We start from the raw sequence: 12,531 nt of genomic DNA, 5'->3' as shown, positions 1-12,531 counted from the left end.
TTAACCTCAGGGTGATTTTTGCTCCAGGGGAACACTTGGCAATGTTTGGAGCCATTTTTGGTTGTCATAAACTGGGGGGTCACATGTAGTGGGCAGAGGCCAGGACAGCTGCTAAAATTCCTACAAGCACAAGACAGCCTCCCACAACAAAGAATTATCTGACACAAAGTGTCACTACTGCTGAGGCAAAGAAGCCACATTCTCTATGGACAAAAAGAAAGTGCTGGCAATTACATCCCTTATATTGTTGATAAAGTATCAGTGACAGAAAATCTATGTTATGCTTATATTAAAATGAATTAGGAAATAAAGTAAATAACCAAGTTTCACATGTAACCCCTCTTATTTTCAGTGGCGTAGCAAAGCTCCAGATCTGGGCCCTGACAAAGTCTCTAGACAGATAAGGGGAGGTAGACGAAGGTTTTGATCATTTATATAACCCAGCGAAAACAGAGCAAGTCAGCTCACAGACTATTAATGTGGAAAAGTAAGTCTGGGAGGGAAGGAACATTACAAAAGGAATGTTTCTTCAAGACAAAGAGATTGGATTTTTTTCTATTTTGCCCCTTATCTTACCTGTGCCATCTGGATTACAGAGCGGGGGATTTCTACACGTAGAAAGACAACATTCCTGTTTTATTTTGTTTAACATTATCTGAGTAAATAATTCCTTGCATCAGTTTTCTAGTAAGCCCTCAAATCTTCTCCACAGATGTCCATCTTCGGTGACTAAATGTTTTCATAATTGGATAGGAATCTTCAGCTGCCCTATCACCCCATCCTAATCCTACGGAACAGTCTCCAACTTAAAAATTCTTTAACTTTAGGCGCCTGGGTGGCTCAGTCAGTTAAGCCTCTGCCTTTGGCTCAGGTCATGATCCCAGGGTCCTGGGATCTAGCTCCACATTGGACTCCCTGCTCAGTGGAAAGCTTGCTTCTCCTTCTCCCTCTGCATGCAGCTCTGCCTATTTGTGCTATCTCTCTGTCAAATAAATAAACAAAATATTTTTTAAAATTCTTTAACTTAAGAAGTACATATCTGAGCTCAAGGAATATTTCTCAGTTTTATCATGATAGTGATACAGGACAGGAATATTCTTTGGGGGTGGACACTGTCTGATCCATCTCTTCTCCTCAGAACCTAAAACCTAGCATGACGTCCCCCTAGACATGGTGCTGAGGAAAAGGTGGTGGGAGGAGGTGGAGAAGGGAGACCCATTCGGGACTAGCATCACCTTGCCCAAAGGTGTTAGTAGAGTGACAAAACCAGGAGCTTAAAATATCAACTTGATGAACAAAACCAATCTCTCTGGAAGATGGATCCCAACTTCTAGCAGAAGGGATGCCGTTGGTCCAAGGGCTCTAGTTTTTGCCTAAAGAGGATTCAGGATTGGAAGACACCTGTGCCCCTCTTCTCGAGCACCCAGGGGAGGCAGGGGAGGCTGGGAGCTGGGGAGCAAGCGGTCAGGCTGCCAGGAGGTCCTTCCTGTTTCCGAGACCATGGTCCGTTGACCACCAGAGCTCCCCACGGCGGCACATCTGTTCTGTTCTTTCTGCTGCTTCCTCCTCTCTGAAGAGGAGCGTTTAACCCACCTTCAAACGGGAGCAGCAGTGGGCCCTTCAGATGAGTGTGTGCCTTCAGCTGTTTCCAATTCTCTCCCAGGCCCACTCTCCTTCAATCAATGACATATTGGAGAAGGTGTTTTGCATCTCCACCTGTTAATAGAACCTAATACAGCAATCGTGAAAACACAAGATCACCCAAAAGGAGCCAGATAAATAGGAAGTCATCTATAAAAGAGGGAGCTGGGCTGCGTTCTTCTTCTAAAATTCTAAGCTATGAAGCACCATTTCCTCAAGGCTGAAGGAAATGCTGCTTTGTACACAGGCTCTTCTATGAGCGGAATTAGCTTGTCTTCCCAGATTCACTATAAACAAGTGAATGAATGAAAATGGGATCCTTGAATCTGCTTTTCGCATCTGTCCTAGGGATTCAGGACGGAATGGCTGCAGAGCACTGTAGGACTCCTCAGTATCATTATATTTAGAAGATAATAATCATGGATACATAGTTGCAGACTGCACTATCAGGTATTTTTTCTTCAGACTTTCATTAAAGATGAACATTTTCTTCTTCTTTTGAGGTGGGGAAAACAATTCTGAATGAAGATCAAGGTCTCGGTTTAAGTGGCAAGTGTCAAAAATTGACGCATCATCTTTTGTTACTTGGTGATTAATGTTAGCTAATTGCCGACAGTTTGCTGTTGAGCTCATTTATGAGCACAGAGAGGATCTATTAATGTAGAAGTCACAAGCAAAATAGTCATGTGCTGTTGAATAGAGCTGTGGAGACTGTCCACAGCCATATTCAGGATGGGTGAGAGAGAAAGGTGCGGGAACAGGCAACGTGTCCCCACCTTCTCAGTAAAGCAAACAGGAGTAAAGGCTTCTTGGAGGTTCCTTTGGCAATTATTTCCCCACTATTTACATCGTCACCACTTGTGGTATTAAAAAATGACCACTAGGTGACACCATTTCACCAGCGTTCTTTCTCATCAGCAGTAGGAAGCCGGTGGGTAGGGCCTTTCTGGATCTTGGAATACATTTACTGTTCTGTGTTTGCTAATTTTGACTTAGAGAAAACTTTCTGCTCCCTCCACACTTCCCTGGATTTGCCTATCTTTCTTCTTTCTTGTGTTTTTCTTTGATTCTTGGGAGTCTGAGTCAATACCTAGGGACAGGTACGTTAATGCCCCCCCCACCCTGGTGCTAATAATCGTAAAGGAAAACTTAAAGTAGAGAAACAGATAATGACCTTTTATTGAAGGCTTATTATGTGTTAAGGGCTTCCCAGGTATTTTTTACAACTCTCAGCAACTCTGTAGGCTTGTCTTCATTTTATGAACAAAGAAATAAGGTTCAGAGAACTGAAGCAACTTTCCCCAGGATACCCAACAAGGAAGTAAAGAAGCACAGCATGAATCCAAGTTTATGTAATGTCAGGGCATTACTGATCTCAGGACCATTCACAGAACTTGAATACTGGGTATGTGAGGAAAAAAAACAGGAGTCCAGTCTTTGTGAAGTTCATAATCTAAAAGAGGATATATAGTAAAAATAAAGGGGTGATAAAAGTAAAAATAAAAGAAATTGAGCAAATTGTAACACACACACATATATACACTATATATATATCTCTGTGTGTGTGTGTGTGTGTGTGTGCGCCATATATATATGGCATTTATAAGACCATAAATTTATAAAAGGTTGTGAGATTACCAGGAATACTTATCAGGTATCAGAGTCAAGAAGACAGTCTGAAGTTGATTCTTCTCTTGGAGTAGAATATTCCTGTAGGGGACAGTTCTGAAGACAGGAGTGATAAGGGCAGGATGGAGACCGGTTATTCTTGGATTTAACTCTCAAACTCATGAATCCTTATTGTTAATGTTTTTTGTTTTGTTTTGTTTTGTTTCCATGACAGTCGAATTTGCTCTATGTCCTCAGAGATGATGTCTGTTAGAGCCCTATACACAGGTGAAGGAGACCTAAGTGAAATGTTTTGAGGGTTAAGAAATCCAAATATTCCAGGTTATTTATCCTATAGAACTGTGAGAGCAGCAAGAGCCGGGAATCCCATAATACTAGACTAAGTGAATGTTTCTCTGCAGGGGGCGGGCATCCCACCTGGGACCTTGCATATATCACTGAATTTAATCTTAACACAGCCCCATCAGATGTGCATTAAATTAGTATTTCCCCAGGATGTCAAGCTTAGGCAGGTTGTGTAATTCACCAGAAAGCCCCCAGCTAGCAAGTGGTGAAGCTGGGATTCCATCCAAATTGGCAGATCAAAGAACCCAGCTTTTAACCTTTAAATACACTGCTTCCATTTAACGTGCTACATGGCAGTGAGCAAACGCTCTGGCTATGGTAATCCTAACTTAAATTTGATTTATAAGTTTCAAAGAACTTGCAAGTATGTTATTGGATTTGAGGCTAGCAACAATCCAGTGAGAAAGACCATGCCTTTCCCTCCCACTCCCCTTCCTCCTCCTGCTGACACACATGCCTCCACCCGAGTTTAGTAACCTGGATGAAGTCACAGAGCTACTCAGTGGCAGACCCGGACTCAAACCCAAAGTTCTCATCCTTAGCCCATCGCCTTTCTTCTGCAATAGCAATACCCCCTTTATAATAAATAATGCATTTTTAGGTAAAAGTTCTGCCATTGGCATTCAGAATACATTATGTCCAAGAACTTTTGCTTAAAGTCTAGCACGCTATTTAAGAAAAACTGTATGAACATCAAATAATACATAAAGGTGTATATTTTAAACCACTTAAAACTCCCTACAAAGGACAAAGAATCTAAAATGCATTTTCAAATATTTTACATGAATGATTTGAGAGACATATGCCGTGATTCATGTAACTATTTAGAGTCAACATCTGTGTTTTTTGTGTGTCATATAGAGACTTCCGCTTTATTAACACAAACAGAACACAATAGAGGCATAAAGATAAGAACTCTGTTCACATACAGCCTAAAAGATCACAGTGTTTATACAGTTCCAATCTTCCCAGTACCCTCTAAGCTGCAAAGTTCTGGGACCTCAGGTCAGGGGAAAGTGGCCCAAAGGAAAGGGCCTGAGGGTTGTCGACAATGGGTGTGGAGTGAACAGGGGAAGGATATGGCATAGTCACTGTACCACTCCGGACCCTGGCTTGTCACCTGTAACAGGAAGACCTCCAAGCACCAGAAGACCTCTAAGATCTCCCTGTAATACCAAGGAATATTTCTTTTTTTTTTTTCCAAGGAATATTTCTTAATCTGAGTAACATTTGGAGATTTGTTTTATTCAGCAGTAGAGCCAGAATTTTTAAGAATGGTCCAGACTGAGAAGCAGATTACGAATTTTTCCATTATTCTTTATTATTTTTCATTTATTTTTTTAATGGAGAATTTTTTCTTTATTGAGAAACTTAAGACTTGAGCATATCAAATAAAACAAATTTCTGGGGAGAGGGGGGAATCAAAACCCACAATAGAAAAAAGAAGTTAACATTGTCTGCACCACAGCAGAACCCAGAGAAAGTATTCTTTTTATCGAAAAATTCCAGGCACTTTATAAAAATATGGAATGCTTCACAAGTCTGGGTGTCATCCTTGCAGGGGGATGATGCTAGTCTTCTCTGTATCATTCCAGTTTGGGTATATGTGCTGCCAAGGCAAGCACCCATGACCCTTCTTTAAACGTGAATTCATAGATGCTGAGAAACCACATGGGCATAGAAAACCCAGGTTTTACTTTCAGAGCACCCAACTGCCGCGTGGTTTTGCGAAAGCAGGCAGGATGGATGCACAGGATCAGGTTCTTTGCCACTGGTGGTAGAAAAAGTGATTGAACGCTGCTAAAAAGGAAATGCTCAGGGACACACAGAGTCCCCGCACTTGATGGTTTCTCGGTCGCTGGCTCACCAAGCAGCCACACTGGCTCCTGGTGAGAGGTGGCGCTCTTCACCAGCAGATCACCGAGGTAAGCTGCGGGCCGGGCAGGAGGCTGGCCACTTCATTACATCCCTCTAACGGGCTGCAGATGTGCCATGTAAACAAGTGTGGAATGCATGGATATCCTAAAAGTGATTGTCAGGGCATCACATTCCCTTGGATGGCAAACTTCATTCAGCATTAAAAGAAGAAAAAGGGAAGAAGAAGGAGGAGGAGAAGAAGAGGATGAAGAGGAAGGAGAAGGAGAAAAAGAACAAGAGGAAGAAGGGGCAAGAGTGGGGGAAGAGAGAGAAATCCGCAAAAACTTCCAGTGTTTCCAGAAATGTTTGGCTCCCTTGGGGGCCAGCCTTAAGCTAACTGGAAAAATTTGGGTTCTGGATTAGTGTGACAAAGAGGTGAGGCTGGTTTAGCTTTTGATTCTGCAGGTAGAAAAGATTGGGTTTTTTAGGATCGGTTAGCCACAGCTTTGGGCTTCTAGGTATTAGCATTCATAGAGTGCTTTAGAGAAGAAGACCAAGTCTTGGAGACTTTCAAAGGTGAAAGTGATATTATTAGTATATATATACACATATATGTGTGTATATATATATATATATATATATTAGTACTGTAAATAAAAATTAAAAACTTAGGATTTAATAAACTGTGGTTCAAATTTAACACAGAGCTCCCAGAAAACAAGGCACATGGCTCTGGTCCCCTGGTTTGAACTGATGGTATGACAGGATGCATCCTTTTATACCTTTCAAGTAATGAATCTCTTTGTGGTCATGAAATAAAGGTTAGAATTTTTCCTTGGCCTTGCAGCCAAGCTGGCTCCCACTGTTAGCCTCCCAAGCCTGGTCAACTATTTAGCCTATGTACAAGTATCTCCAGGTCATGCTTGAATTCCTCCAAAGGTGGAGAACTCACTGCCTCATGATGGCCCACCTTGGACGGTGCTTCTTATCAGGTCATTCTATTTATATCTAAAATGAAATTTGCTTAGCTGAGATTATTTTTTTTAATTCATAAAATAAAACAATACTTCAGAGAACAATTTGGAGCATCTGCCACATGTCAGACCCTGTTAGGCCTTAGGAGTAAAATGATGAGAAGAGGGGCACCTGGGTGGCTCAAAGGGTTAAGCCCCTGCCTTTGGCTCAGGTTATGATCTTAGGGTCCTAGGATTGAGCCCTGCATCGGGCTCTGTCCTCAGCAGGAAGCCTGCTTCCCTCTCTCTCTGCCTACTTATGATCTCTCTCTCTGTCAAAAAAATTAATAAAATCTTATTTTTTTTTAGATTTTATTTATTTCTTTTACAGAGAGATCACAAGTAGACAGAGAGGCAGGCAGAGAGAGGGGGGAAGCAGGCTCCCTGAGCAGAGAACCTGACACGGGGCTCGATCCCAGGACCCTGAGATCACGACCTGAGCCGAAGGCAGAGGCTTAACTCACGGAGCCACCCAGGCTCCCCAAAATCTTAAAAACAAAACAAAACAAAACAAAAAAAAACACAAAAAACGATGAGAAGATTACATATAGTTTAGCTGGTCTTGTGGGATTTCTAGTCCAGTTTGATGGATCTCAATTTTCTCTATCCTAATATTCCCAAGAAATAGGTCATTGTCCTATGGACAACAGTGGCACTCTACAGAATCAACACCTGCTGAATTTGGTGTGTAGATGCTTTTCTAGCAAGTGAGTCTCCCTCCAGGCTGGTAATCCTTAGCATCTCAGCAGAGAAAGGGACTGTAACCTGAAGAGGTCCCTAAGTGACTCTACTTACCACAACATCCCCATTTAAGAATCACTGCTCTGATAGTTCTATATTCCTATAGAGGTCCAGTCCTACATCAACAGGATGTCAGATCAAATATCTGAAGAAAACTGTCATATATCTTTCTTCCCACCATTATCATTTCTTCCGGCTAAACGTGCCACGGAATTCAAACTATGATTACTGTATTCCTGAAGAAAAGATTGGCTCAAAGAAAGCCATCGAGAGCAGCTGTAAAGGCATCCACATCTGTGCTAAGTGGAACTGAATCCATCAGGCCAAACCAACAGCTGAGGAGGAATAGAGGTGATGAGCAGGGAGAAACCTGAGCTTTGTGGAGTTCCTTGTAGATGTGGTCTTTCCAAGAGAACATAGTCTGCAGTGACCAGCCAAAAGTGTGGGGGACATGGAGAAGAGGAGAGGTAAGTGCACCTAACTCCCCTACCTTCTTGTCTTCCTTCATCCTAAGAGTGTTCCTTGATGGGGGTTAGAAACCAGGTGGAAGAAAGCATGCTCTGTACCGTGGCGAAGTTCAGATTTAGAGACAGAGAGATAGAGAGAAGCAGGGAAAGACAGAGAGAGAGGGGGGAAGAGGAAGAAGTGGAAGGAAATACAAGCTCAGATAAAAATCGTTCCAGCTTATGTAGCTGGAATGCTTATAATGTAAAGAGACAGCTGCATTAAGGGTTAGACCCCACTGCCTGATTAACATCATTTGATCTTCTGCTATTGAAAAGACCCTGTGTATTTTCAAAGGCATGGGCTTCTTAAATAAAACCAGGAGTCTGGGTTAGCAGGAAGCTGTTAAAAAATAGCTCACTTTTCGTTTAGTAATCTCTTTGTGCTACCTGCTTCACAATCTTCAGTGTTCTTCTTTGTATTATTAGGGCGTTGCCCCTAAATCTGAAAATTGGGGTCCTGGGAAGTTTGATATGACAAAAATAAACACAAAAAAAAATCATGATGACCTAAATTGGTCAGATCAGATTTTTTCCCATGAATATCATTCTGGAGAGCTTCTTTTTTGGTTTTGCTTTGTGTTTATTTTTTTTTTTTATCCTTTACTCTCCATGGCCAGCAATCACCACACAGTCTCAGTGAGAGAGATTAGCACATCATTATACAATGCCATTTCCATGTTTTACTTTCTATCTTGTTAATCTTCTTTTCTTTTTGTAAGTTTCAAGTGAGATTGGAAGTAGAGATCGATTGTCAAAAAGTCAGAAGTTTCCACTAGCCAACTTGCAGCACAATATTGGTGGGAGGAATCAGAGCATCTCCACACCCATGCTGTCATCCCAGGGTGGCCAGGCAAAGAGGTGGGAGGGCCTCTGGTCATTTGAGAGGACCAAGCAGTCGTCATAACTAGTTCAGTCTATGTGGCCCATTCAGCTCTTGGCATTGCTGCCAAGCCAGCCAACAAAGGAGCATTGTAATCCTGACAGTTTCCCAGCATTGACTGGACAGGCGCAGACCACCAACCAGCTCCCTTCGCTTCTACTGTTCCCAAGTGAGACCATGAATGGAAAAAAGTCAGTGGCAAAAATCCCACATCCTGCTGAAGTTGGTGTGTAGATGCTTTTCTAGCAAGTGAGACTCCCTCCAGGCTGGTAATCTTCATACCTGTTTCCTTTTTCTGTTTTGTTTGTTTGTTTTTAAATATAGTTAGTGTGAATGGTAATGCATAATCCTCATTGATGCCTACCAAAGAAAATTAGGTTTTGAGTTTTGAAAAATAAGCATATGGAGTGCAATAATATGGAGAATGGGAAGTGTGACAAAAATAAAATATAAATGTAAAAAAGGTAAACTGAGATAAGCTTCCAAGTTAAGAAGCTAGTGGTAGGACCACTATGATTCTTAAGAAATTGAATTTGGGAGTATCAGAATATGGTTTTCAGGTAGAAAATGGAATCATTTTAACATTCTGAATATGCATCCCAAAGCTGCCCTTTCTGTACACCAGCCAAGGACATCTCCAACTCTGATTTTATAGATTTTATTTATTTATTTGACAGAGAGAGAGATCACAAGTAGGCAGAGAGGCAGGCAGAGAGAGAGAGGAGGAAGCAGGCTCCCCGTGGAGCAGAGAGCCTGATGCGGGGCTCGATCCCAGAACCCTGAGATCATGACCTGAGCCGAAGGCAGCAGCTTAATCCACTGAGCCACCCAGGCGCCCCTCCAACTCTGATTTTAAAAATTGCAGTAAGTAAAGTAAAATATTTAAGAAAAGTGTAAATTCACAGATACTTATCGTGTACTTGTTACTGATTGAAAGCCAGGAAGTTTTTTAACAATCAGATGAAATTATTTTTTAATGCATTTCAATGGTAAATGTAGCATAATTTTATTTATTTAAATTGCCTTTTTTAAATAAGTGCAAATTACAGTAACGGGATGCCATGTTTACTTACCAATTATCAAATATTCAAATGACAGTGCTTCATGCTGTTAACAGAGGTGAAATGAAAATATAGTGTTTAAACCGGATCCACAGTTTTAGAAAACAATTTAGGAAAAACTTAGTAGTACTCTGTCCCTTTTGATTCAGTTATCCTACTTCTTAAAATAGATTTATGTGTTAAAAAATATGTATATATATTTATGTGTTTGTGTATTATATACATATATGGATAATATTATACTAAAGGCAAAATAAGAAAATACAGTATTATTCATCAGAGCAAAAATAAAAACAAAACAAAGAACAGGAAAAAACAAAGTCCCCAAACAAAATGAGAACAATAGAGTTACTTCATAAGTAAATTGTTAGCCCTAAGTAAAGGTACAGGAGAAGATACTATATCACTATTAAAATTGATGTTTCCAAAGATTCTTAATGATATGGGAGAATGCTTATATGAATGTTAGGTGAAAAGAGAAGCTGTAATTGAGTAATTGGTAACGATCTAAGCATACAAAAGTACAGTAACACTGTACTTGGTCAATTGTCTTGGTTGGCAAGATTATGGTTGGTGTTTCCCCGTGCATTTCCGTATTTTCAAAATTATTACCAAAGAACACATGCCATATTTCGTAATCATTAAAAAATTGTACTTAAAAAAAACCTTTCTTCTACTGCAAAAGGACTACTAAAACTTCTAAATGTCCATCTCCTTTATGCTTAAGGGATATTTACTTAAACACAATACAAATGAGAATCGATACCTTGACATGTTACTAGGAAGTCCTGCTGAGACAAATTCTGATGCTGATTAGATTGACTTTCCCTTCCTTTATTTTCTTCTTGGGCCACCCCTGAAAATGTACAATAGGTAAAACAACATAACTTGGGGTTATTCTTCTCCTGTGACCCCAGTATTGCCTCTGGGCTTGTTTGAGTTGGCTTATCGGGGAGAGAATGCTGAGTCCTGCACTGTGATAGAACAATCCAGAATATCCAGCACACCAGAACCTGTGCCCCGGGGGGAATAACTCCCTTAGTGACCGCCCAGCCGCACGATGTCCCTCATGGAAAGTCTCACCAAATGTCACAGGTTTGAAAACTTGTGATGGTCACAGTGCTTTTTTGCTTTTATAGCCCAGGATTTTTTCAATTTTATTTCATAGCTAATATACAAGTCTTTTTCTACTAAACTCCAAGAAGAAGGTATCAGGTGTCTCGTGCAATCATTCATTCAGCTAGGAATTTTCAAGCACAAGAACACTTGCGTTCTCTGAAACCGTGGAGCCCAGTGGTTAAGAACAAAAGCTTTGGAGCTGGACCCAGTTCCATAGCACTAGCCTTAGGCCAAGGCAGGAGGTGGAATAGTATGTGGGGATCTGAACCAGGATGCCTATCCCCATTCTGGCTGCTGACACTAGCAATGAGGACTAAGCAGGGTCAAAGGGCACATTTCTGTGGAGCCTGTGCTCCTTGTATCCATCCTGCCTTTTATGCCTTCATCCAGGTTCCAGGGACCTTAGAATTTTCTACCCAACAGCCCAAGCCCAATTCCAATCTGCTCAGGCTTCTTACCAGGTCTGTTTCTCTGAAAGTGCATTATACCACTGGGGGGATCACTTGTAGGCTCAGAGGGGGTCAAAGGACAGACTTTTGGGCAGTGTGTTCAAGAAGCATGGCCATCAGACTAGCACAGAGTCCTTGCGAAAATGGAAAATGCTTAACACAGTGCCTACTATGCAGTGAATGCTTAGCAAATGTTATTTCTGATGGATTCTCTTAGTATCTTATTAGGTAATATTTTCTGTTTCGAGAGAGAAAGAAAACAACCATGAGAATACAAGCTTCTATAGGAGAATACTATTTTAATTTTTGGATTCCAAAATGGAATTTTTTTTTTCTTTTTATCAGTAACTTGGCTGTTATCTTGGCCCAATTCCAAAACTCTGTATTCAAGCTAATTACATTCCTCCCCCACTGGATAAATTATTCTTCACTTCCCCCATAAAAACCATCATGTTATACTTGTGAAACAAAATAGCTTCTGTGTTCTACCACACAGGCAAAAAATGGTTGTATTTCAATACATACTGTATTTCTCTGTGTGACTAAGCTGAGGGCTGCATTGGGATTTATTACAGTGAGACGTGAGTTTCATTCGATGATGAATCTGAATAAAGATAGATTCCCTATTAAATAGAGTACTGTCACAAGATGCCTTCTCCCAGTGACTTAAAATGCGGAGAGATTTTTTTCTTTTTTTGAAAGATTCTATTTATTTATTTGACGGGCGGAGAGAGATCATAAGTAGTCAGAGAGGCAGGCAGGGAGAGAGGGGGAAGCAGGCTCCCTGCTGAGCAGGGAGCCCGATGGACCCTGAGATCATCACCTGAGCCAAAGGCAGATGCCACCATAAGGAGAGTTTTTAAGGCATCATTTGGGTTGAGACTAAGCAGATGTGAGCTATGGAGTTCACCTCTAAGTCCCTGTATTCATAAGCAAGTCATTTACTTGTCAGTTTGACTCTTTTAATGCCAGAGGCGTGAGCATTCGTGAAAGGGCTAACCGAGTGTTCTGACTTTCATTCTGAATGATTAAGAGATGTGATTTTTAAGATAAAGCTGTTAAAACTAGAGACAAAAACACTGAGGTTCATTAGGAAGTCACTATCCTCTTTCCTTTGCTTTGAGTTTAACATCACTTAGGTCTAAAATCCTTTTTTGGTGTCTGATTGAGGAAGGTGAGTTCCATCTCTTGAGATCACAGAGTGTGGACTAGGCGGAGGTAGCTAAATCAGAGTGGCACATTTTCATGAGGACCAGCAGTTTAGGACTCAAGGTGCGGCTGAGAGCACCA

At 41.1% G+C, this 12,531-nt stretch overlaps 1 non-coding gene across 1 annotated transcript; it reads right to left on the bottom strand.

Annotated features, from left to right (window-relative positions):
* Positions 1 to 5,133: 5,133 nt before the first annotated feature.
* Positions 5,134 to 5,240, bottom strand: LOC123942867. The gene has a single exon (XR_006818501.1). It is a non-coding gene; the product is annotated as a U6 spliceosomal RNA (small nuclear RNA).
* Between the last annotated feature and the right edge of the window lie 7,291 nt (positions 5,241 to 12,531).

Source organism: Meles meles, chromosome 5, assembly GCF_922984935.1.
Source record: "Meles meles chromosome 5, mMelMel3.1 paternal haplotype, whole genome shotgun sequence".
In the NCBI taxonomy this organism is placed as follows: Eukaryota; Metazoa; Chordata; class Mammalia; order Carnivora; family Mustelidae; genus Meles; species Meles meles.
The sequence above is the reverse complement of the archived record's forward strand: the minus strand, read 5'-3'. Positions and strand labels throughout refer to the sequence as shown.